The following is a 25,233-nucleotide window of genomic DNA, read 5'->3' as shown; positions in this document are numbered from 1 at the left end:
CAAATTTCAGACATTAGATTCTCAATGCAGGGCTTGCTTCAGAGCCTAGCTCTTACAGTGGTGCTAAACAGATAAAATACTAAGCATCAGTGCATTCCCCAAATCATTAGCACAGAATCCACAGGTAATGAATTCAGCTTGAGGCTATCTGGGGCCTGTTGTTTTTGTTTCCCACCCATGGCATGCACTTTTCAGTAATGTACTCTCTGCACAAGATGAGGGTACGTATACTGTGTCCCCAGAAGGCTCGGAACATCTCATTTCTGCCAGAAACTCTAGCTCTGGGGTTTCCAATCTCTCTGTCAGAAGCAGAGAGGAAGAAAAGACAATCACGTAGCTATCTCACTGATGAGAAAATGCAATTTCTTAAGCCAAATTACTGATTTGAAACAATTTGGAGGATTTAAAATCTATAAAATAAATCAGAAGTTAAAGAGTACACCTTTCCCTCTTTTCATAATTATTTAAAATTGCTTCATTAGTTGACCGATGTCACCTTTAATTCTTACACTGACCCTAGGAGGTTGGTAGTTTGGGTTCCTATTGTCTCTGAGCTCCCAGTAGAGAAGTCAGATCTCAAGAGAAATAGGTTTCTACAGGTCTCCTGATGAGCAAATGGAGACAGATTTTGAAGGCAGTCCCAGCTGCCTGATCTGGAGTTTTCCTCGTAGTCTAACAGTAGTCTAACTCTGATTAAGTGGAAAATGGCAAATTCACTTTGCATAGAGGCAACCCAAATATATTTAGTAAAAGAGAGAAACATATTTTCAATTTAGAGATGTTATCAGTTAAATGGATAAATTATGTAGCCCAAAGTGGGCTGCTGAGCTGCAAGATTTTGGAATGGAGTAAAGTTCATTAAACTTTCATATAAACCATTTCATGTACATTTGTGATCACAGTTTGTGTGTGAGGTAATAATATCAGACTTTTGCTGATTGCTCTTTGGAATATAAACACCACACAGTTTAAATAAAAGGTATTATTTGAAACTTGTTTCTCTGCACTGGACTCATGAAGTCAACTACTAGTTATTTCCTGTCTGGCATTTATAAATCTGTATTGGTCTTTTAGTTTAACGGTTTAATGCTGTGAATCACAGTAAGGGGTTGTAGAGATTGTGTTTAAGAATTATCTTCAAACATGCAAAACAGCAAGTTAATGCAGAGTAAGCTTGGTTATTTGATCTTAAATCAAGAAGAATACTGTGAACAAATAGAATGAGGAGTAAGAATGGGAAGGGAAAATAATTCTACTCTAATGTAAGACAATGATAAATCAATTTAAGGATGAATACAATATGGTTAAAGACTGAGCAGCAGATAACACAGTGTGGCAGAACCATTGGACAAGTTGGTGAATGAATCTGTCTTCAATAATTATCGGGTATCAGGACAATTTCTGTTGTGACAGAAAACCTAGCCCAAGTTGGTTTAAGTCAAAAGCGAATTTATTCACTAATGGAACTAAACATTCCAAGCATATCTGGTTTCAGGAAAGGCTTTACTTAGCAGGGATACTGGGACCCTGTTGGTTTGGCTCCGCTCTCTATGTTGGGTTAATTCTTTAGCAATTATTTACTTTCGTTATGTTTACATTAAGATCCAAAACTTTCATTGAGTTTAATGGCATCCCATCATCTCTGATGTCTTTCTCCAAACAAGTCACTGTGGCCAGAAGATCCTGAAGTTCTGTTCGGTTGGGCTTAGGTCACATGACATCTATGGAGTTGAGTGTGGAGTCATTTTTTGCCATTCCTGCTGTAAATGGAGAATCGGGAAAGAGGATACTAGAAATAGAAAGGGAAATTAGTAAAGGAAGTTGGGTGAATGGACACCAGAGGCCAAAACCTAGTTTTTACTATACATAGCATAGTCATTAATAGGAGCAAAAAAGGAAAAAATACACTAATACAAAAATTCTAAATAGCATTAACAATAAACAGTGACCCAAAGAATGATTATTAATCTTCTGTTTTAGAGACATCCATGTATCATTTTGTACTTGTAAATACTTCAGAGAAGTATTAGCCAAAGACCGTGACATTTAATTGTAATGGAAGACCTAAAGTGTTTCCAGAAGTTTTCAACTGGGTGCAGAGGTCTATTACACTGAAAGTGTAGCAATGTGCTTCTTTTTCAGATCTTACCTCTTCTGTCTTGAGCTGAAATATTTGTACTGAGAAAAATAATAAGAGCTAGATTAGGGGATTTGCCTTAGTCCATTTTGTATTGCTATGAAAGAATACCTGAGGCTGGGCAAGAATTTATAAAGAAGAAAAAAGTGACTGGGCATCTGAATGGGTGAGGCCTCAGCCTACTTTTACTTATAATGGAAGGTGAAGGGGAATCAGGGTGGGCAGAGATCCCATGGTGAGAAAGAGGAAGCAGCAGGGACTAGGGGGAGGTAGTGCCAGGCTCCTTTCACCAATCAGCTCTCATAGAAACTAATAGAGTGAGAACTCACTCACTCCCCATCCACTCCCATCCCAAGGGAGGCATTAATCTATTCATGTCTCCCTGTGACCCAACACTTCCCATGAGGCCATACCTCCAACATTGGGAATCAAATTTCAACCTGATGTTTGAGGGGACAAACATTCAAACCATAGCAGGATTCTCAGTAGGACTTAGGCTGGGAGATGATGAGGTCAGCCCTTCAAAGGCATTTGAGAGTTGTATAAGTGAGCTACAAATCCCACGGTTTCTGTCTTATGTGGATGTGTGCAAGTGCAATGGAAAAGTAGTAAGAGCAACGTAAATGTAGTTGATGAACTCTGAGCACAGAGGCTGAAGTTGAGCACTTGCAAACCAAGGGAGAAAACCATCTGAACTTGGCTTATCAGCACTATAACCAGAATGTAGCCAGTTAACCATGGGCCAACAGGGGATTTTTGCATTATTGCTGTATTTGCATTTCCTTTTTCCTCTGGCTGGAATACCTATTTCTCAGCATTTCCCATGCTTGGCACATGCCCATCCTTCAGACCTCAACTCTCCAGAGAGAGTTTCCTGACTCCCTCACGTTACCCATTTACTTAGCATTCTGTTTATTGCCTTTGCAGCACCTTTTTTTAAAATTTAAAACTACTGTTTATTTACTTGTCTATTGCCCATGCCTTACTACTAGAATTATGCTCCTTGAAGGTAAAGATGTTATTTCTATTACTAACTTCTGAATGTCCAGTATCTAGTGCTGGCACACATAGAGGGTCAATAAATGTTTGTCGAATAAATGTTTGGGACACAGAGAGAACAAAATGTGTTGGAAATAAAATAGCTCACTTTGCCAAATACAAACAACAATAAGAATCATGGCCACTTCTGGCAGAAGTTCTGAACATTTTTTGTGTGCAGCAGACCCTCTGGCAGTCTGGTGAAGCCTGTGGACCCCTTCTAATAATATTTTTAAATGTATGAAAATACAGTTTTGATTCAATTTGCAACTCATATCAATTTATAGGAACACAGTTATCAAGATATTTAAAATTTTATGATATAGCAATATATGTGCCTCTTTATTAAGGTAGATGATAACAGGATCTAGACTGATCTAATAACTAATATGATTTTAAGGTAATGAGAGTAAATTATATTTTGGGATTTTGCAACAGCTATAATGTGATGAGAAAATATGTGTGATTTCTATTGGTAACAGTAGCTTGTTGTCTATTGTAATAATTGAAGGAAATGCTAAATTTCATTAGAGGTTAATGAAAACAAAGGTATGATTTTTTTCCTCATCTAAGTATATGGACCTCCTAAATTCTCCCTACACACTTCTTAAGGGGACTGCTAAGGACTCCTGGAGCTAAGGGCTTCACCGTTCCATATATATGGTGGAGTTAAGGATTAATGTTAGGGCAATCAGCAGTTATGCCTAAATCTTGCTGTGATTGCCTGGTGTGTATACACACACACACACACAGTCACGTATTACACACACACACACCCCCCATAAATATATGTATGCTAGCCATTAGAAAACAGTATATAGTTTATCCCAAGAGGTGACTTACTTCTTATTTAAATAAAATGTTTTTGCCCTCATAGAGTACTGAGCTAAAGTTCTCTTTAATTAAGTACTGCTAAGGAAAATAACCTGACCTGGTGACTCCACACATATTGTTGTCACTATTCTGATTCTGTGATTCTATGAGTGAGAAAGCAAATATTTATGGAACATATGCTCTTACAGGGATAAACTATGTAGCTCAGGTGGGTCAAGATCCTTAACATATGCAGAGAAGAGTTAGGACTTCAGATAACTGTCTTCTATAAGACATTTGCATATCACATCTTCCTTTTGCATTGGAAGAGAATCAGTCCCTTATGAGTTTTCCCCTTTTCAGCAAATAATAAAATAAATATTTCAGTGGCTATGATGTGATGCACTTATCTCTCCAACATTATGTTTTATAATAATTCCTTTATTTCTGTCTTTATAGCTTTTACTAAATTTCACAGGGGAAGAGATTCACTTTCACCGCTAGTTTGGAAATATGTAAAGGGTTGGGCATTACAGATCTCATTCTTTATTCTCACTCTTGGCCAGAAAAACATCATCCTGCAAAAGAGGGTCCCAAAAGAGAAACAAGAACTCGGGGCAGATTGCCCCTCTTCAGCTCACTGGGAGAGCATTTAGTGCACCTGAGAGGGCATGCGGAAAACCATCTGTGATACTCCTCAAACTGGAAGATGAGGCTGTGTGAGTGAGTGCATCCATTTCAATAAGGACTTCAAAGAGATGTTTAAGAATTTACTTTCTACTATGACCCCAGGATAAACTATGATCCTCACACACACTTTCTCTTGATTCTTCTAAGGTATCATTAAGAATTTAGAAACATGGTTATAACTTTAAAAATTTTCAAACATTGTGAAGTATAGTCATTTTTGATATGAGTGTCTCATTTTTCAGGTGTTTTCAATGCCTATACCAGCAAGGGTTAGTTCTAATTTAATTTGACATGTGCATCAGTCAGTATATACTGGATTTTGTCATGGTAACAAACAATCCCTAAATCTCTCTATCTTAACCCAAGAAAAGTTTCTATCTCATACATTTTTCTTGTGGTTCAATATAGAGGCTTCTGCTCATTGTAGATACTTGGAGATTGAGGCTAATGGAGGCTCCATCTTGACACACTTTCACTATCATACGAGGGAGAAGGGAATGTGGAAAGCATGAACTGGCTCATAGCACCACACATACCTTCTCTCATATTTTACTGTCTAAGGAAAGTAGCATGGCCACACCAAACTTCAAAGGGTGGGGGAAGTGCAAGTCTACCTTGTGCCTGGAAGGAGAAGAGCTGGGAATGTTTGTGAAAGGTCTTATGACTACCACAGTGCACCCTCTGGTTACTATATATTTTGTTCACTCCTTGTGCCCAAGGGAGAACAACCCAAAAGTCCCACCTATTGAGAGCATCAAGCTCAGAGCTCAGGATCTCTGAAGGACATTCAGTAGTTGCTATATCAGGTCTGGGTGTAGTTCTTCTTAAGCCAGAGATCTGTGAATTAAAAGATGTGTTTTGTTCCCTCTATGTACCTGATATACAATGTTGGAACAGGAATAGAAAAAATTCAATAAATATTAACATTCAGAAAGAGGAAGAATGGGATACACCTAGGAATTCTAAAATCCTTCTGGACAGAGGTGGCAGGAGCCTCCACCCCTGAGGGGCAAAGAATGTTCCTTCATTAGACCTGATTCTGCCCTTAGTTCCTTCCTCTGAGAGGCTCGCCCTTCTCCGTTATCTCCTTGGTCACATCTGAAGTGAGCCTTGGAGATTATGTCTTATTTGAGCATTGGCGTGTTCCTCAGCCTGCTTCGTGCCTCTCATGTTGCTAGCACAAAGGTCCTTTTAAACCACAATCACAACCTGTTTTAATTAGGCTGGTAGTTCTATTGACAGTACAACTTTCTCCAAAACTTGGCCAGCTTCTTAGGTATTTGATTCTAGTCAGCCTCATATGCCAAGAGCTCACTCACAACTTTTCTTAGACATGGTTCCTAGTTATGCTGTATTTCTTTGCTCTCCCCTCCATGTCCTCTCATTGTTTCTGTTGTTGATTGTGGGTTCCATAGATTTATCAGGATTCAAAGGGAGAGCCACACTCATAGTCTTCTTTCCTTGAACATTTTTGTCAATTTAGAGGACTTACTGGGTTTGTTCCTCAGTTGGAATCTCAGACACCTTATTCCATTCAGAAACTTTTGCTTGATTGTCTTATTTTGTATCCTGTGTGATTTACATTCATTATTTTCTGTCCTTTTCATTATAACTATCCTAGTGGGTATGAAGTGGTATCTAATTATTATTTCAATTTACATTTCCCTAATGACTAATGACATTGAACATCTTTTCATGTCTTTATTACCCATTTGCATATCTTCTGTGGTGTTCTGTCCATGCAAGTACTTTGTTCATTTTTAAATTGGGCTTTGTTTTTACTGTTGAGTTGTAAGAGTGCTGTATATATTCTAGATACAAGTCCCTTGTTAGATATATAATTTGCCAATATTTTCTTCCATTCTGTTGTCTTTTCACTTTCATTATAGTGTCCTTTGAAGCATGAAAGTTTTAAATTTTAATGAAGTCCAATGTATCCTTTTTTCTTTTTTTCTTATTTTTTTGCTGTGCTTTTGGTGTTGTATACAAGAAAAAGAAACCATTGCCTAACCCAAAGTTATAAATATTTGCTTCTATGTTTTCTTCTAAGATTTTTATATATTTAGCTTTCATATTTATGTCCATAATCTACTTTACTTGGAGGTAATTTTGGTGTGTGGTATAAAGTAGAGGTCCAGATTCATTATTTTCCATGTGGCTGTCTTGTTCAGCACCATTTGTTAAAAGACCATTCTTTCCCCCATTGAATTGCCTTGCCATCCTTGTTGAAAATTTCTTCTTCCTTCATTTTTTTCTTTTACTCTTTTTAAAAAATCAGTTGTTGGGAGGCTGAGGCGGGTGGATCATGAGGTCAGGAGATCAAGACCATCCTGGCTAACATGGTGAAACCCCGTCTCTACTAAAAATACAAAAAGTTAGTCGGGCACAGTGGTAGGTGCCTGTAGTCCCAGCTACTCGGGAGGCTGAGACAGGAGAATGGCTTGAACCCAGGAGGCGGAGCTTGCAGTGAGCAGAGATCACGCCACTGCACTCCAGCCTGGGTGACAGAGCGACTCTGTGTCAATAAATAAATAAATAAATAAATAAATAAATAAATAAAAATTCAGTTGTTGTCTGTCATCCAGCAGCCCTATTTCTCTACACGCATGCTCTTTTTTGTCTCTTTACTTCCATCTGTCTTTTCTGGTAATATGTTCTTTTCGTTCCAATTGATCTTTCTCTTAGGTAGGTTTCTCTTTAAAAAAAAATTTTTTTTTTTTTTTTTTTTTTGGTTACTTCAGACTCAAGATCTAGTATCTTAAGCACATTAGTTCCTTAAGCAAGGGAAGATGACTTTGTTTCCCCCAACTAGGTTAAAGCCTCCTGGTAGCCTAGTCTTTTTATACTCCTAGTTCGGCTTAGAAAAGCCACAGCCTACCTAGTCAGCTCTTCTTGGTGTCTTAGAGAGAGGAAGATCCACACATTTACAGGAGACCATGTTTCATCTTCCTCTCTGGGCTGCAGGTATGTTTCTGAGCCAAGCTCTTCCCAGAACCCACTACTTTGTGGAAATCAAGAGAGCGTCTGCTTATCTTCAGTCATTCATGCCACCCACAGTGAAAATTCTCTCCATCAAGGTTCCCACAAAGCTTGAGGTCTCTCTTGTCCATGGATTCCAGCAGTCTGTTCTCTCAGGAGAAACATGAAGAAATGAAGTTGGGTATGGATTTCCGCGAATCCCTAAATATATATCTATATATTTCAGGAAGTAACCTGAAATAGCAAAATCTAATTTCGGTGATGGTTATGTTTGTGGTGATAAAAAATTGACAGGTTTCATGACCATCAAAGCAACATTATATTTTAAAAAATTTAATATAAAACAGTATTTATGTTTTGGTATTACCTTTTTCTGAAACTATGTATGCTGTTTTTCTCAGGTAACAGCATCAATTCTTGGCTCACTAATATTTCTTTAGCATATTATTAATTATGAAAAGATAATTAGCAGGTTGCTGCTGAAATGCAGGAATCAGATGTCTTAAGTGTTATTTTAGTCATGATTGAGTAATCAGAATGAAGCTTTTATACCACATGATTACAACTTATTGAAGAGCTCTTAGGCTCTTAATGAGTAAACTATCTTTAAACTCAGATATTAATAAAATATTTTCAATTTTAAAATGCATTTAGCATTTGAAAACAGGGGGAATTTCTCAGTGATTCCATTTATGCTGTATGCAAGCAGTATGGCAGATCATTATATACTAACAACTTCAAAAATTACCATGGAAATTTAAATTATAGCAGAAATTTATAGATTCAGATGAACAGGGATGGATGTAAGAAAGGGGCAATTAAATTTAGTAAACAATTTGAACCTTAAATTCTTTTGAAATAATTTTTAAGTGTATACAGTATCTTAACTCCTTCAAAATAGTTTCTGGGCAGAAACCATTGAAGGGAATCTTGGTGTTTTGCTTTTAAATTATTTCTTAATTTTAATTTGTAAGTAGTTTCAGCTATTTGTAAGCAATTAATAGGTTCAAATCCTTAAAAGCTTTCTTCATAGTTTATATAACATAGACATTCTTTATTGTTTATATAATATCTAGAAAATCTCAATTATCTCATGAATTCAATTTATAATTTTTTTAAATCATAGATTGTTGTTGAGTTGTCAATAAGACAGTATTTAATTGTTGTAAAACCTATCTCTATCTTATAATCACTGCAAAATGTCTCTAAAGGAACTGAAAGGACCCAAAATATTAGGATTTCTGCATAGTACTCCAGGCATATAAAATACTTGCTCAGCTGTCTATACCCTTAGTAACCTAATATTTAAATGTGCAAGGAGCATTCCTTTGTGAGATTCCAATGTCATATTTATGGGAACAGTCTAGGTCATCAGTTGCTATGGCCAGAAAAGAGTATTGGCTTTTTCAGTTTTTGTCCCTTGTGAGTAATCCAAAATATATAACAAGAACACCAATACATAAATACATACATAAAATAATTAAAATTGTGCTAGCTTGCTAGGTTCCTCTAGAGGAGGTGTTTCTCTGTTTTTTCAAGTTTATTATATTACTTTTAGTTTTTGTGGGTATATAGTAGTGTATATATTTATGGGGTATATTAGATACTTTGATATAGGCATGCAATGTGTAATAATCACATCAGGCTAAATGGGATATCAATCCCCTTAAGCATTTATCCTTTGTGTTACAAACAATCTAATTATACTCTTTTAGTTATTTTTAAATGTACAATTAAATTATTATTGACTATAACCACCCTGTTGTGCTGTCAAATACTTGGTCTTATTCATTCTTTCTGTTTTTATGTACCCATTAACCATCCCTAGTCCTCCACTGCCCCCTAACTACCTTTCCTCACCTCTGGTAACAATCCTTCTATTCTCTATCTCCTTAAGTTCAGTTGTTTTGATTTTTAGCTCCCAATAAGTGAGAACATGCAAAGTTTGTCTTTTTGTGCCTGGCTTATTTCACTTAACATAATGACTTCCAGTTCCATCCACATTGTTGCAAATGACAGGATCTCATTCTTTTTTATGGCTGAATAGTACTTTTTTGTATATATGTACCTCATTTTCTTTATCCATTCATCTGTTGAGGGCCACTTAGATTGCTTCCAAATCTTTGCTTTTGTGAATAGTGCTTCAATAAACATGGGAGTGCAGATATCTCTTCAATATCTTGATTTCAGTTCCTTTGGGTATGTACCTGGGAATGGGATTACTGAATCATACGGTAGTTCTATTTTCAGTTTTTTGAGGAACCTCCAAACTGTTCTCCATAGTGGTTGTACAAATGTTTCTGCCTTTTTTCACCTTCCAGATATCTGCGATTGATTGACCTGGCAACACCACTCTTGATTCTCTGCATTTTCAGTTTTGAGGACACAGGCCCAGAGTGTCACATGCTTACTCACTCCCTTTTCCCCCAACCGTTCCTCATTCCAGCAAGAACACAAAGGATTAGAGTGACTGCCTCCATTTATAAAACACTTTCCAAGCACCTTTTATATTCTCAGCATTTTCTTATTTACTTTGGGTGAGAAAAGGATAGAGCGTGGTCCTTGATCTCAAGGAGCTTGCAGTCTGTCAACGGGGATCAATACCTAAATGTTGGGAACAAGAAAGATAGGGCCTGCTCATTTGTATAGATGAGTTCCTGAATTGAATGTGGTTCATTTGTACTTTAGATGAATTCCAGAATTGAATGTGGTTCAACTGAACGTGGTTAATCATCATGACTTTAGATTGAGTTTATAAACTTTACAAGGTTTTATCTTACCAATAACTTCTCTGGTATAGGTTACTGATTTTGAGATCATTTATTTTGTTAGATATTCTAGAATTCCTTCATTCCCTTTCATAGTGTGAAAAAAACCCTTTCCATTTTAAAGTGATTTGATGTATTTCCCACTTGTAAGCATTTAATTCCTCAGTGTATACAATGGACAATCTGGGGAGTTTACTAAGACAAGAACGCTTGGAGCACTGATTTCTATTTGTTTCACTCAGTTTGTCCCCAAGAAGCAAAAGAGACATTGTAGCATGTTGAACAAAAACTTGACCAGTAAGGAGTTTATTCTCATAATTGATTGTGAGTGTTTCACTATTATCTTCACTATTTTTCTCAGAAATAGGACTTCACTATTATCTCAGAAATCCTAAAAAATATAGCATGGCCTCAAAACTTGGACAAAGTGCTTTGAGAAAAATTAATATAGATGCTGTCTCTTGACTGCATTATACAAATATCAAAAAATGAGTGTGCTATAGTTTGAATGTTTTTGTTCCTGCTAAAATTCATGTTGAAACTTAATCCCTAGTGCAACAGTATTGGGATGTGTGGCTTTTGGGAGATGACTGAGTCATGAGGGGAGAGCTGATCCTGGCTGAACTTGGGGCTAGAACTTGGCTTAATTGTGTCTATGTCCTAGGACTTTCTGTAGAAGACAGAATTTAAGAGTTATGGGCTAGGATATTTGGTAGAATAAATCTCTCAGGACAAAGTATTGAGAGGGCTGTGTGGCTTCTCTTAACTGCTTATAGTAGAATATGAGAAGATAGAATCAATTTAAAGTCTGAATTTATAATCAAAAGGGAAGCAGAATGTAAATATTTAGAAAATTCTCAGCTTGGCTATGTAAAGAATAAAAAAAATGTGTTTAGTAGAGAACACCAAGAGTGTGGCCAAGCAATCATTTGATAAGGAGGTAAAAATATGGGTAGAAAGAAACCAAGTGCTATTCATCAAGACAATGGGAGAATGACCCTGAAGGGCACCTCAGAGATCTTCGAGGCTGCCACGCTCATGACAGGTCCACAGTGCCAGGGAATTGAGGGCAGAACAGTTTCAATGAAGGGACTCGGGGAGCCTTCGGGGCCTCAGGGCTCACTGCCCAGGGCCGCCTTAAGTCTCTGTGTTCCACATTCTACCAATGCACTCTTCAACAACCTAGGCTCAGGTGGGCCCAGATTCAACTCAGACCGCCACTCTGGAGAACATAAGGGATGAGCCTTGGTAGGATCCATGTGGAGCTGACCCTGTGGACATGCAGAGTGCAAGAGTAGTGGAAACATGGCTACCTCCACCTATATTTTAAAGGATGTATTGGATAGCTTTGTGGTCCAAGCAGAGACTTGCCACAGAGGTGGAGCCACTACTGGGAGCTCCCATTAGGTCAATGCTTGGTGGAGCTATGGAGATAGGACTGTCCTCAAGACTCCAGACCTGTAGAGCCATAGCATGCAACACTAGCTTGGGAAAGAGTCAACACTAGCTTGACTCTTGACTCAAATAGACACTTGACTCTAACCCATGAGAACTGCATCATGGCCTGTGCCCTGCAAAGCCATGGGCACAGGGTCACCTGGAGCCTTGGAGGCCAACCCAATCTGGTGTGTCCAGAAGGCAGGATATGAAATCAAAGAAGATTGTTCTCCAGACCTAAGATATAATGTTGTTTGTCCTGTTCAGTTTTAGAATTACTTGAGACCTGTTACTTCTTTCTTCTTTCTCCTTTTTGGAATGGGAATGTTTATCTAATGTCTGTCTCACTACTGTATTTTGGAAGCACATAACTTGTTTGATTTCACAGACTCACAGCTGGAGGAGAATTTGCCCCATGATGAATTGCATCTTGAGTCTCGCCCAGATATTTGAATAAGACTTTGGATTTAGACTTTAAAGTTGATGCTGGGATAAGACTTCTGAAGGCTAGTGGGATGGAATGAATGTATTTTGTATGTAAGGACATAAATTTTAGGCAGTGAGTGATACAATGATATGAATTAAATATTCTCATTCTCTCCAAAATTCATGTTGGAACTTAATCCCTAATGCAACAGTGCTGGGAGGTATCACCTGTGGGAGGTGACTGACTCATGAGGGCTCTGCCTTCATGAATGGGATTAGATGCTCTTATAAAAAGACTTGGTGGAGGGAGTTTATCCCTTTTTGCCCTTCTACTTTCTACCACATGAAGACACAGCATTCCTCCCCTCTGGAGGATGAATGATCAAGGTATAATCCTGGAAGCAGAGACTAGAACCTTACCATATAATAAACCTGCTAGTGCCTTGATCATGATGTTCCCAGCCTCCAGAACTTTGAGAAATAAATTTATGTTTATTATAAATTACCCAGTCTCAGATATTCTGTATAATAGTACAGACTTAGAGTACAAATTATATTTTTCACTCATAGTCATAGATAGGTACTATTGAAAATACTGCAGTATTCAGAACTGTCTTACTATAGCATACAGAGCATCTATAGATCTGTCTTACTTAGATCAGTGGTTCTCTTCCATGACTTCATCGAAAATTTGGCTCCATCCCAGACTAATTAAATCAACATTTGGGGCAGGTAGAGGGAAAACTATCTGTATTTGATTCTAATGTGCAACCAGGTTGAGACCTATCACCCTGGGCCACCTGAATGTGATACTATTTTTTGAGTGTCATTAAGTTTAATCAAAGTCCGGTGTCAGAAGATGCTATAGACTTTCTTGGTCTTCCTTATAATAGCTTTTCGATGGCTTGTTTTCTTATAGTGTTCTTTTCTATCACAGAATGTTGAATTTGTCTTCTTGAATCTGCAAGTGCACAAGCAAAGTAATTCTTTGTATCTCTAGACTTGGCAAGCATATTGATTGAGCTGCAGGTGCTATGAAGCAGGAAGTTCCTAGTACTTCTGACTGTTGGGTCAATAGAGACTTCTACCTGTATTTTATAGCTCTTTGGTTTTGGTGGTGAAAGGATGGCCTCCTACTACCAAGGATCTTTCTTTCAGCCAAAATAATAAAGTTGCATCATTCATTAAGTTTTGTTATGTGTTTAATTGTGTCTCTCCACAAAAATATATTGGAATTCTAGCACCAAGCAACTCCACATATGACCTTATTTGGGGATAGGGTCGTTAGAGAGGTAATCACATAGACTTAGAGTACGAATTCCATTTTTCACTCATAGCCATAGATAGGTACTATTGTAAAAACTGCAGTACTTAAAATGGGGTCAATTAGGGAGGGACCTAATCCAATACGACTGGTGTCTTTTAAAAAAGGAGAAAATTTGGACATAGGCAGACATACACATAGAGAGAATGTCGTGTGAAGATTGGAGTTACGTTGTCACAAGTCAGGGACTTACCAGAAGCCAGGCAATAGGCCTGGAACAGATCTTCCTTAACTCCTTCAGAGGCAGTGTGGCCCTGCCAATACCTTGATCTCAGACTTCTAGCTTCCAGAATTGTGAGACAATAAGTATTTGTTATCTTAGCCACTCACTTTGTAGTACTTTGTTAAGTCAGCCTCAGCAAACTAATACAACTTCCCAGACTAAAGTGTTTGCAAATAACTTTTTGCATCCTTGTATCTATCACATTTTTAATAGTTTACAAAGGACACAACATACATTATCATATTACTGGCCCTCGGGAAGTGACATTTGAGATTGGCCTTAAAGAATAAATGGGTGTTTAACAGGCAGAGAAGTTTGAGGGTAAGAAAGGGTGAGGAGAAGTTTGGAAGAATAGAATTCCAGGCCTCAGAAACAACAGAAACAAAGATATGCAGAATAAATGGTGTATAATGTATCCCAGAAACAGAATAGTACACTTTGTTTGGAATGTACATGTAAGCACAGGGGAGCAATGAGAGAAAATATTGTAAGTTTAAATTATTTTCACATTGACAGTGGCCTTGAATACTAGGCAGAGGATTTTGAGCTCAGCCTGGCACTTCACAGGCCACAGGGAGGTGATGGTTCTTGAGTAGGGATGTTACATGTCAGAAATATGTTTGGAGAGGTACCTCTGGGAGCATGTCATGGGATGGATTCCTTATGCGGGAAAGACTGGAAGCAGAGACTTTAGTTGAGAAGTGGTTGCAAAAGCCAAGGCAAATGGGGATGGGGGTGAGGACAGTGGGAATGGAAAGGACAGGTAGTTTAAGAGGCTTTACTGCAAAGGAAGAAAGACATGCGGGAACTTCAGGCATATGGCAGGCTAATGTGAAAATATTCTTAGACAGGTGGGATTCTCTTGCCTATTACATCATACTTCTCTCTGCATGGGCATAAGGCTGATGTGCAGAGGTTCTTCAGTTAGAAATGGAATCTGGATCCTGACTCACTGGCAACCAAGAGGGAAAACTCAAAATGGTCCATGTAACATGGGGCACTTAAGGGGCATGACAAGAGCCATGGGGCTGTGTGACACCAGTCAAGTATCTGTGTTTAACATATCTGTATCATGGGGCATGTAGACACGGGAGCAAGAACATCTAGAATTTTTCGCTTCTACCTAAAGGTATCTGCTCCGTTGACCACCTAATCTAGTCATCTGACTTATGCCTTAAATATAATTTGAGTTATTTCTCCTCTGCTCAGAATTGCCATTTGTTAATTGTCACACTGCAGTCATCTTTTTACCACCTTCTCCTCCAGTCAAAATAAACCTCCAGCAAATCATGGTGATCCCCTTTAGAAGCACTGAAAAATCATGTGTCTCACAGATGGCTAGACTCTTCCTCATCTGTGGTACATGGCAGCTGCCTAATCTGCTTAAGCAGCTCAGCACGCACAGGTAAGTTAGATGTGACAGTGCCAACTGCATGGATTATAGTGTTCAACATCAGGTCACTCTTTCACTTCAAATTCTTTGTAAATATGGACAATTCTGAAACCCCAGAAGCAGTGTAATCCTCTGTGCCCGGCTGCACAGGCTGAGCCAGTTCTGAGGCTGCCTGGTTTTCTCCTCCAGGCGTTAGACATCACTCACCCTCCCTTCTTAGTCCTGTCCTGAGGACATAGTAGCTCTTTGCCTGTTGACAGGAAAGTCCAAATGTGTGGAGTCCTGTATTAGGGCATGCTGGGGGCAATGAGCTGCTGTTCTGTGTATTTACCATCACTGTGGGGAGGGCAGCAGTTTCCCTCAGGTACCCTATAAGGCAATCTGGAATTCTAGTTGCTTGCAGAGCTGAATTCTGCATCTGAGCAGTAACTTTCTAACAGATGCATAAGAACAGGACCTTAACCTGTTCCTGCTGCCACTTTCATAAGCTAAAACACGCATAGCTGAAGCATTTTTAAGTAAAAGTTCTTTGCACAAAGGATTAAGGATTTGATCATCATTAAATAGATAATGTTCACTCTCTATAGTTTCTTAAGGATACAATGGAAGGCAGTCCCAAAGTAAAGAGTTCAGAAATGATTACAGTTTGAATGTAGTGAACTAGGCATATATTTCCATTGCAGCAAACAATAGAATCTATCTAGTAACCCTGAGAGATGTAAAGTTAACCACATATAACTGCCTTATGGATGGAGAAGCAGAAATAACTAATTTAGAAAAGGGGAGGGAGAGGGAGAAGAAGTGGGGGCGGGTATCAGACATGCAGAGGAAAACAGATAAGATAAAGAGTACTTCTGTCCTTACAGTTTTTTTGTTCAAAATATTTTGTGAATCTTTATTTCATCTCCGCCTACGGATGCTAAGAGATACTGTTATGTTAAAATTTCTTCCTTTTTTGTTTTAGCTATGTATTAGCTAAAACTGTTTGCTGTTGTTTATTGCAACTTCCTCTTAGTTTTTGTGATTTAGAAAATCGCATTGCTCCAAATGAAGCCTCTCTTTCATTTGATATTTTAAATAGCAAAATCTTTCTTCCCTTTAGTTATTTACAGTCTAAGAGTCTTAACAATTATGAGTGTTTCTTAGGATGGACCAAGCTAATTTCCTCTAAAAGACAATCATAGTCTTTTTCCAACTTTCAGGAAAATGTAAGTTAATGAATGATCTCCTTGATTTTATGTTTTTCTCCCATAAATTATTTCTCAAGCCATTGGAAATTGTAACCACTTGCCTGGTTGTGAATACAAGCAGATGATGAAATGAACAAGCTGAGAAATGTTAATAGGAAAACTGAGGAGCAGCTCCTTGCATTTAGCTTGCAGCTTGTTTTGGTAGACATGTGGCAATAATTTTGCATTGTGTATATGTACTTATACACAGGTATATTTATATGTACACAAAATGTATATCTATGTAAGTCATATTTTCTCCTACTAAAACAGATGCTAATTTATGTGTTAGAATTTAACAGACCAATAGGCATTTTTGGCACCTCAAAAAGTTTGGGAGCCACTGCCTTAGATTAACTTAAGTCTCCTTTGTTTTTTTTCATTCTTACCTTTCCCAGGCACTGCAGAGCCCTATGGGCCCAAATCTGTCTCTCCCACTACTGTTTTGTCACCTGCCAGCTCCATTTCTAGCCTTTCACAATAGGAGCGTCCTCATAACCCACACTGGCATGGCATGTGCATAAGGTATCTGTTGTATATAGAGACTAGAGGGCTGGAATCTGTATGCATGTTTAATTGGGGAGAGGAGTCATTCCTCTCAATGACCCTGGTGGGGTGGAAGGCCAGATCTTGAGAGCCATAGTGTGTATTTCTTAAAAGTTTGCTCAACCTTGCGTCAGTCCCTGTGGAGAATACCTACTCATTAGATTGGTTCTTTGTCTGGCTTAGAGATTCTCATGTTTTTTAAATTAGGTCTGTGGATGGAGATGGGAGTATATTATTAAATATAATAAAATTTTTTCCATCAATTAAACCTTGGGCATGCTTGTTAAATTTGTTTTTGTTAAATTTGCTTTTCATAAAATGCTTATTAAACTTCTCCAGTGTTCTGATAATAGAAGATAATTTTTAGGTTTGTAGAATTCAAGACTAAGTTGATTTTTTTTCTTGCTATTCATATGTTTTAATGAAGAGTGTCATGCCAGACCCCTATTAAATTCAATAGGGAAGGTGCCAGGTTCAAGAGGCCAAAGAATAGACCCAGAACCAGTAAACAAGACATGGGGTTTATTGAGGGAAACTTACATACAGGGATGGTCCAGTGGCAGTGGACTGGATAGGAGAACTGTACAGACCAATAGCAGCAGGCTGGGCAGGAGAACCGCAACCTCTTGTGAAAAGCATGCAGTTTATATAGCGATTCACTTAGCACCCTCCCCCTAGAAACCTCCACCTGGCAACCTTCATGCCCGCATTCCATGGGATGAGCTGGGTGTTCAGCTGTTTCTCATAGGTAAGGAATGAATCTCCAGGTTGGCTACTCCCAGATTCCTTAGTTTGGCACTCAGAACACACATTCAGGTGTGTCTGCCATACAGCATCATTCTCAGGGTATGCTTATGCTAATTTATCAGGTACGGGTACCATACAAAGAGGAAAGTACTATAAGTGCATCTCCCCTTTCACAAAAATCTACATTACTCATGTAGATAACTGACAAGTTCAATATTAATGAACCTTCATTTTCCATGAATAAGGGAATCTGTCAGTTACAACTCTATTTGCTAAAATATCAAGGGAACCTACTTTCCCGAGGGAAGGTCATTTATTTATTCACTCTAATTTGGCATTTAAAATGCTATTGTTTATTGCATCTTCTTTATAGTTTTCGGGTTTAGAAAAATCACATTGCTCCAACCACCATGGCACATGTATACCTATGTGACAAACCTGCACGTTCAGCACATGTATCCCAGTTTTAAAATAAATTTTAAAGTAAAATAAAGTAAAAAAAAAAAAAGGAAAAGAAAATCACATTGCTCCAAATGGGGTCCCTTTCTTTTATTTGGTATTTTTAAAAAGCAAAATCTTTGTCTTTAAAACTATCTTCAAACAAGCCTCCCCATCTTAATATATTTGAGAAATGTGCTTTTTAGAGCTAATATGTTAGGCAAACATGAATCATTTGTATAAAATCTTTCTACTCAATGTTAATTTCTAGACATAAATTTATAGGATGTTATTTTCCTTTGTAAAGGTTTTTTTTGTTGTTGTTTTGTTTTTTTCCCCTCTCACTTCTCATTCTTTTACTTCTGCTTCTTCCACTGCCTCTCTCCTAGTGAGCCTGTTCTTTTCCCTTGTGGCTCCCTCATGGCTAGTGGTGATGGGAGGGCAAAGGATAAGGATGGAGTTTATGCAGACAACTCAGGAAGTCATTTCCAAATAGTCATGCCTGAACCCATCATCTAATATTTTGATTCAATTGGTCTGGGGTGAGACCCAAACATGTATTTTTATAAAGCTCCCCAGGTGATTCTGATATTCTCCCTTGATTTGGAATCACTGCTTTAGTGGCTGCCTCTATTCTTGGTATATTGAGTCAGTATTTTATTTCCCTTTGATTTCTATTACTGCAGTTCACAGAACTACCCATACTTAGGCCTTATATAATTTGCATGAACTATCTCCTAAATTTAATCCACCAATACACCTCATTCATGTTAATGTTTATTTTAAAATTGGCTTTATTATGATTGCAAAATTAATATCTGTCATAAAAATTTCAAAACACAAAAATAAAATGTTGATACCTAAAAGTGGAAATCACTTACAATCATATCCCCAGATATAACCAGATCCAATTAGAATGCTAGAAATCACTGTGGCTATTTAAAGCAGAAGGAACTTAATGCAGGTGCTTCATTACAGCAGCCATGGAAGAGGATGAGGAGTTTACTAGGGCTTGATGAGGTAACCCAGTGATTAGTGATACCAAGAAGCTGCTAAGCTCCTTAACCGAGGGAAGAATGGAAGGGCAGTGTTACCTGAACTCAGGGGCCAGGGCCACCAAGGAGTAGCTAGAAAGACATGCCAAAAAAGTGATTTAGCTGTTGATGGAGAAATCCAAGGCAAACAAGGAGGGGGAGATATACCCTGGCTTCTTTCCACTCACTCCTCGATCTTTTTTTTTTTTTTAAATTTGTTTATTTCAATAGGTTTTTGGGGAACAGGTGGTGTTTGGTTACATGAGTAAGTTCTTTAGTGGTGATTTCTAAGATTTTGGTGCACCCATCACCTAATCAGTGTACACGGTACCCAGTGTGTAGTCTTTTATACCTTGCCACCCCTAACCCTTTCCCCCAAGTCCCCAAAGTCCAGTGTATCATTCTTATGCCTTTGCATCCTCATAGCTTAGCTCCCACATATCAGTGAGAACATGCAATGTTTGGTTTTGCATTCCTGAGTTACTTTACTTAAAATAATAGCCTCCAGGCGGGTGTGGTGGCTCATGCCTGTAATCCTAGCACTTTGGGAGGCCGAGGCGGGCAGATCATGAGGTCAAGAGTTCGAGACTAGCCTAACCAACATGGTGAAACCCCATCTCTACTAAAAATACAAAAATCAACCAGGCGTGGTGACACACACCTATAATCCCAGCTACTCAGGAGGCTGAGGCAGGAGAATCGCTCCAACGCAGGAGGCGGAGTTTGCAGTGAGCTGAGATCATGCCATTGCACTTCAGCCTGGGTGACAAAGCAAGACTCCATTTCAAAAAAAATAAATAAATAAATAAGAAAAAAGAATAAAAGTCTCCAATTCCATCCAGGTTGCTGCAAATGCCATTACTTCCATTCCCTTTTTATGGCTTTTTATATACCACCTTTTTTTTCCCTCCCTCCTCCCTACCCCTCCCTCCCTCCCTTCCTTCCTTCCTTCCTTCCTTCCTTCCTTCCTTCCTTCCTCCCCTCACCTCCTCCTCCTCCTTCCTTCCTTCCTTCCTTCCTTCCTTCCTCCTTCCTTCCTCCTCCTCTCCTTCCTCTCTCCTCCCTCTCTCCCCTTTTTCTTTCCTTTCCTTTCTTTCCTTTCTTTCCTTTCCTTTCCTTTCTTTCCTTTCTTTCCTTTCCTTTCCTTTCCTTTCTTTCCTTTCCTCCTTTCCCTTTCCCTTTCCTTTCCTTTTTTCCTTTCCCTTTCCTTTCCTTTCCTTTCCTTTCCTTTCCTTTCCTTTCCTTTCCTTTCTTTTCCTTCCCTTTCCTTTCTTTCCTTCCTTTCCTTTACTTTCCCTTTCCTTTCCTTTCCTTTCCTTTCCTTTCCCTTTCCTTTCCTTTCTTTCCTTTCCTTTCCTTCCTTTCCTTTCCTTTCCTTTCCTTTCCTTTCCTTTCCTTTCTTTCCTTTCCTTTCCTTTCCTTCTTTCCTTTCCTTTCCCTTTCCTTTTTCCTTTACCTTTCCTTTCCTTTCCTTCCTTATCCTTTCCTTTCCTTTCCTTTCTTTCTTTTCCTTTCCTTTCCTTTCCTTTCCTTTCCTTTCCTTTCCTTTCCTTTCCTTTCCTTTCCTTTCCTTTCCTTTCCTTTCCTTTCTTCTTTCTTTCTCCACCCATTGATTGATGGGCATTTGGGCTGGTTCCATATTTTTGCAATTGTGAATTGTGCTGCTATAAACATGTGAGTGCAAGTATCTTTTTCGTATAATAACTTCTTTTCCTTTGGGTAGATACCCAGTAGTGGGATTCCTTGATCAAATGGTAGATCTACTTTTAGTTCTTTAAGGAATCTCCACACTGTTTTCCATAGTGGTTGTACTAGTTTATGTTCCCACCAACAGTGTAAAAATGTTCCCCACCAACATCTATTTTTTTTGATGTTTTAATTATGGCCATATTTGCAGAAGCAAGGTAGTATCACATTGTGGTTTTGATTTGCATTTCCATGATCATAGTGATGTTGAACATTTTTCAATATGCTTGTTGGCCATTTGTATATCTTCTTTTGAGAATTGTCTATTCATGTCCTTAGCCCACTTTTGGATTAGGATTGTTTGTTTTTTCTTTCTGATTTGAGTTCTTTGTAGATTCTGGATATTAATCCTTTGTCGGATGTATAGATTATAAAGATTTTCTCCAACTCTATGGATTGTCTGTTTACTCTGCTGATATTTCTTTTGCTGTACAGAAGATTTTTAGTTTAATTAAGTCCTATATATTTATCTTTGTTTTTGTTGTGTTTGCCTTTGAGTTCTTGGTCATGAAGTCTTTGTCTAAGCCAGTGTCTAGAAGGGTTTCTTGGTTGTTGCCTTCTAGAATCTTTATGGCTTCAGGTCTTAGGTTTAAGTCTTTGATCCATCTTGAGTTGATTTTTATATAAGGCAAGAAATGAGGATCCAGTTTCATTCTTCTACATATGGTTTGTCAATTACCCCAACATCATTTGTTAAGTAGGGTGTCCTTTCCCCACTTTATGTTTTTATTGGCTTTGTCAAAGATCAGTTGGCTGTAAGTGATTTGGCTTTATTTCTGGGTCCTCTATTTTGTTCCATTGGTCTATGTGCCTGTTTTTATGCCAGTACCATGCTGTTTTGGTGACTAGGGCCTTAGAATATAGTTTGAAGCTGGATAATGTGATGCCTCCAGATTTGTTCTTTTTACTTAGTCTTGCTTTAGCTATGTGGGCTCTTCTTCAGTTCCATATGAATTTTAGGATTGTTCTTTCTAGTTCTGTGAAGAATGATGGTGGTATTTTGATGAAAATTGCAAGGTTGTTTTTGAAGTTATGGCCATTTTCACAATATTGATTCTACCCATCCATGGGCATGAGATGTGTTTTCATTTGTTTATGTTGTCTATGATTTCTTTCAGCAGTCTTTTATAGTTTTCCTTAGAGAGGTCTTTCACGTCCTTGGTTAGGTATATTTCTAAGTATTTTATTTTCTTGGAGCTATTGTGAAATGGGTTGAGTTCTGGATTTGATTCTCAGCTTGGTCACTGTTGGTGTATAGCAGTGCTGCTGTTTGGTGTACACCAATTTTGTATCTTGAAACTTTGCTGAATTCATTTACCAGTTCTAGGAGCTTTTTGGATGAGTCTTTAGGGTTTTCTAGGTATATGATCAAACCCTCAGCAAACAGCAACAGTTTGACTTCCTCTTTACTGATTTGGATGCCCTTTATTTCTTTCTCTTGCCTGATTGCTCTCCCTAGGACTTCTGGTACTATGTTAAATAGAAGTGGTCAAAGTGGGCATCCCTGTCTTGTTCCAGTTCTCAGGGGGAACGCTTTCAACTTTTTCCCATTCAGTATAATGTTGGCTCTGTGTTTGTCATAGATGGCTTTTATTACCTTAAGATATATCCCTTCTATGACAATTTTGCTGAGGATTTTAATTAAAAAGGAATGCTGGATTTTGTCAAATGTCTTTTCTGCATCTATTGAGATGATTGTGTGATTTTTGTTTTGAATTCTGTTTATGTGGTGTATCACATATGCACAAGATGACCCATCTAGTGCTGTCAATTCTGTTTATGTGGTTTATTGATTTGCAGATGCTAAACCCTCCCTGCCTCCCTGGTATGAAATCCACTTGATCATGGTGGATTATCTTTTTGATACACTATTTGCTAGTATTTTTTTGAGGACTTTTGCATCTATGTTCATCAGGAATATTGGTCTGTAGTTTTGTTGTTGTTCTTGTTATGTCCTTCCCTGGTTTTGGTATTAGGGTGATATTGGCTTCATAGAATGATTTAGGGAGGGTTCCCTCTTTCTCTATCTTGTGAATCTGTCTGGTTCTGAACTTTTTTTCTTGACACTTTTTAAATTACCATTTCAATCTTGCTGCTTGTTACTGGTCTGTTCAGAGATTCTAATCTTCTTGGTTTAATCTAGGAGGGTAGTATATTTCCAGGAATTTATCCATCTCCTCTAGGTTTTTTAGTTTATGCACATAAAGGTGTTTGTAGTAGCCTTGAACGATCTTTTGTATTTCTGTGGTGTTCATTGTAATATCTCCTCCTGTATCATTTGTATTTGAGCTTTTGCATCTTCCCTCTTTGCTTGATTAATCTCACTAATGGTCTATCAATTTTATTTATCTTTTCAAATAACCAACTTTTTGTTTCATTTATCTTTTGTATTTTTTTGTTTCAATTTCATTTTGCTCTGCTTTGATCTTCATTGTTTCTTTTTTTCTGCTGGGTTTGGGTTTGGATTGTTCCTGTTTCAACAGTTCCGTGAGGTATGACCTTAGACTGTCTATTTGTTTTCTGTCAAACTTTTTGATGTAGGTATTTAATTATATTTAACTTTCCTCTTAGCACCACTTTTGCTGTATCCCAGAGGTCTTGATAGGTTGTGTCACTATTATTGTTCAGTTCAAAGAATTTTTTTTTGAGACGGAGTCTCACTCTGTCGCCCAGGCTGGAGTGCAGTGGCTGGATCTCTGCTCACTGCAAGCTCCTCGTCCGGGTTTACGCATTCTGCCTGGTCCCAGCCGTCCCGAGTAGTGGATTACAGGACACCTGCACGTCGCCCGGCTAGTTTTTATTTTTTAGTAGAGACAGGGTTTCACCAGGTTAGCCAGGATGGTCTCGATTCCTGACTCATGATCCACCCGTCTCGGCCCTCCCAAAGTGCTGGGATTATAGGCTTGCGCCCCACCGCGCCCGGCCAGTTTCAAGAATTTTTAAATTTCCATCTTGATTTCCTTGTTGACCCATGATGTTCAGGAGCAGGTTATTTAATTTCCATGTATTGCATGGTTTTGAGGGTTCCTTTTAGAAGTTGATTGTCCATTTTTTCCACTGTGGTCAGACAGAGGACTTCATATAATTTCGATTTTCTGAAATTTACTGAGACTTATTTTGTGGCCTATCATATGGTCTATCTTGGAGAATGTTCCATGTGCTGATGAATGGAATGTATATTCTGCAGATGATGGGTAGAATGTTCTGTAAATATCTGTTAAGCCCATTTGTTGTAGGGTATAGTTTAAATCCATTGTTTCTTTGTTGACTTTCTGTCTTGATGACCCATCTAGTGCTGTCAGTGGAGTATTGAAGTCCCCCACTATTATTGTGTTGCTGTCTATCTCATTTCTTAGGTCTAGTTGTAATTGTTTTATAACTTTGGAAGGTCCAGTGTTAGGTGTATATATATTTAGAATTATGGTGTTTTCCTGTTGGACTAGTCCTTTTATCATTATATAATGTCCCTCTTTGTCTTTTTTAACAGCTGTTGCTTTAAAAATTGTTTTGTCTGATATAAGCATAGCTACTCCTGCTTGCTTTTGGTGTCCATTTCCATGGAATATCTTTTTCCACCACTTTACCTTAAATTTGTATGAGTCCTTATGTGTTAGGTGAGTCTCCTGAGGATAGCAGAAACCTGGTTGGTAAATCCTTATCCATTCTGCCATTTTGAATATTTTAAGTGGAGCATTTAGGCCATTTACATTCAATATTAGTATTGAGATGTGAGATATTATTCTATTCATCATGCTATTTGTTGCCTGGATATCTTGTGTGTTGTTTTCATTGTTATTGTTATATAGATCCTGTAAGATTTATGCTTTAAGGAAGTTCTATTTTGTTGTACTTTGAGGATTTGTTTCAAGATTTAGAGCTCCTTTTAGCAGTTCTTGTATTGCTAGTTTGGTAATGGTGAATTCTCTCAGCATTTGTTTGTCTGGAAAAGACTGTATCTTTCCTCATTTATGAGACTCAGTTTCATTGGATACAAAGTTCTCACCTGATAAATGTTTTGTTTAAGGAGGCTAAAAATAGGACCCCAGTCCCTTCTAGCTTGTAGGGTTTCTGCTTGGAAATCTGCTGTTAAGCATGGTACTGGTACCAAAACAGAGATAGAGACCAATGGAACAGAATAGAGCCCTCAGAAATAATACCACACATCTACAGCCATCTGATCTTTGACAAACCTGATAAAAACAAGAAATGGGGTAAGGATTCCCTATTTAATAAATGATGCTGGGAAAATTGGCTAACCATAAGTA

General features: G+C 38.1%; 1 long non-coding RNA gene across 2 annotated transcripts in view; it reads right to left on the bottom strand.

Annotated features, from left to right (window-relative positions):
• LOC108544283 (uncharacterized) overlaps positions 1-25,233 on the bottom strand; it is a 49,464-nt gene that overhangs the window by 5,646 nt on the left and 18,585 nt on the right. Inside the window, exon 3 of one of the 2 annotated variants that reach the window (XR_001889788.1) lies at positions 1,582-1,789. This is a non-coding gene — a long non-coding RNA (uncharacterized LOC108544283). Of the gene's footprint in view, positions 1-1,490; positions 1,790-25,233 lie in introns of those variants that run through there. The other variant, XR_001889787.1, reaches the window with a different exon arrangement.

The sequence above is a fragment of the Rhinopithecus bieti genome, unplaced genomic scaffold (assembly GCF_001698545.2).
Source record: "Rhinopithecus bieti isolate Rb0 unplaced genomic scaffold, ASM169854v2 scaffold_26425, whole genome shotgun sequence".
NCBI lineage: Eukaryota > Metazoa > Chordata > Mammalia > Primates > Cercopithecidae > Rhinopithecus > Rhinopithecus bieti.
Note: the sequence above shows the minus strand (reverse complement) of the source record. Positions and strands in the feature narration are given on the sequence as shown.